The sequence below is a fragment of the Corvus brachyrhynchos genome, unplaced genomic scaffold (assembly GCF_000691975.1).
Source record: "Corvus brachyrhynchos isolate BGI_N302 unplaced genomic scaffold, ASM69197v1 scaffold827, whole genome shotgun sequence".
In the NCBI taxonomy this organism is placed as follows: Eukaryota; Metazoa; Chordata; class Aves; order Passeriformes; family Corvidae; genus Corvus; species Corvus brachyrhynchos.
In genome coordinates this window covers 15,527-17,750 of record NW_008239066.1, presented here as the reverse complement: position 1 = coordinate 17,750, position 2,224 = coordinate 15,527, and positions in this window count along the sequence as shown.

The following is a 2,224-nucleotide window of genomic DNA, read 5'->3' as shown; positions in this document are numbered from 1 at the left end:
ATACATATTTCTATATCATAGAAAAATATATATTTATCTCTCATACATTTCTATATCGTACACATATATTTATCCTATATGAATATCATATATTTATAGATCATATATTTATAAATCATGTATTTCTATATTACATGTATTTCTATATCATGAAAAATATATCATACATTTATCCATCATGTACACTTATCTATCACATATAAATATATCTTGTATTTATATATCACGTATATTTATATACAACCTAAAAATATATCATCTAAAAATACATAAAAACATATCAGATAAAATCTATCGCATATTTATCTATCATACATTTTTCTATCATATATAAATATATCATATATTTATCTATCCCATGTATTCATCTATCACATATATTTATGTATCATATATATTTATATATCGTAGTTATATATCATATATATTTATATATCATATATTTATCTATCACATATATTCATATATTGCATACGTTTATATATCATATATTTGCATATTGCATATCTTTATATATCATATATTTATCTATCATATACGTTTATATATCACATATTTATGTATCACATATATTTATCTATCATGCATTTATCATATTTAAATATATCACATGTATTTATATCACAATTTATATATTATATTTATATATCATATATTTATCGATCATAAAAATATATATTTATCTAGCATGCATTTATCATATACATTTATCTATCATATATAAATATATCTTATATTTATATATCACATGCATTTATATATCATACATTTATATATCACATACATTTATCTATCATATATGAATATATCTTACATTTATATATCACATATATTTATCATGTAGATCTATCTATCATATATAGTCATATATCACATGCATTTGTATATATTTATCTATCATCTACATTTATATATCATACATTTATATATCATGCATTTATATATCATGCATTTACATATCATATATTTATATATCATATATTTATATATCATATATATTTATATATTATATATTTATATATCGTACACTTATATATCATACATTTGTATATCATATATATTTATGTATCATATATTTATCTGTCATATACGTTTATATATCACATATTTATATATCACATATATTTATCTATCATGCATTTATCTATCATATTTAAATATATCACATGTATTTATATCACATATATTTATATATATTTATATATCATACATTTGTATATCATATATATTTATGTATCATATATTTATCTGTCATATACGTTTATATATCACATATTTATATATCACATATATTTATCTATCATGCATTTATCTATCATATTTAAATATATCACATATTTATCTATCATACATTTTTCTATCATATATAAATATATCATATATTTATCTATCCCATGTATTCATCTATCACATATATTTATGTATCATATATATTTATATATCGTAGTTATATATCATATATATTTATATATCATATATTTATCTATCACATATATTCATATATTGCATACGTTTATATATCATATATTTGCATATTGCATATCTTTATATATCATATATTTATCTATCATATACGTTTATATATCACATATTTATGTATCACATATATTTATCTATCATGCATTTATCTATCATATTTAAATATATCACATGTATTTATATCACATATATTTATATATATTTATATATCATACATTTGTATATCATATATATTTATGTATCATATATTTATCTCCCCCATGCATTTATCTCCCCCACGTATTTATCGCTCACATTCATTTATCGATCACATTCATTTATCGCTCACATTCATTTATCAATCACATTCATTTATCGATCGCATTCATTTATCAATCACATTCATTTCTCGCTCACATTCATCGCTCACATTCATTTATTGATCACATTCATTTATCGATCACATTCATCGCTCACACTCATTTCTCGCTCACATTCATTTATCAATCACATTCATTTATCGCTCACATTCATTTCTCGCTCACATTCATTTATCGCTCACATTCATTTATCGCTCACATTCATTTCTCGATCATCTCCATTTCTCCATCCCACATTCACAGAACCGATCTCACCCCCAATAACCCGATCACCAACGTGTTGCTATCATCTGCACTAACTAACTCTAATTAACGCTAATTCATTAACGCTAATTAACCCTGCGTATGCCCTCCCCGCAGGTGGACGTGTCGCTGGACGGGGGCCG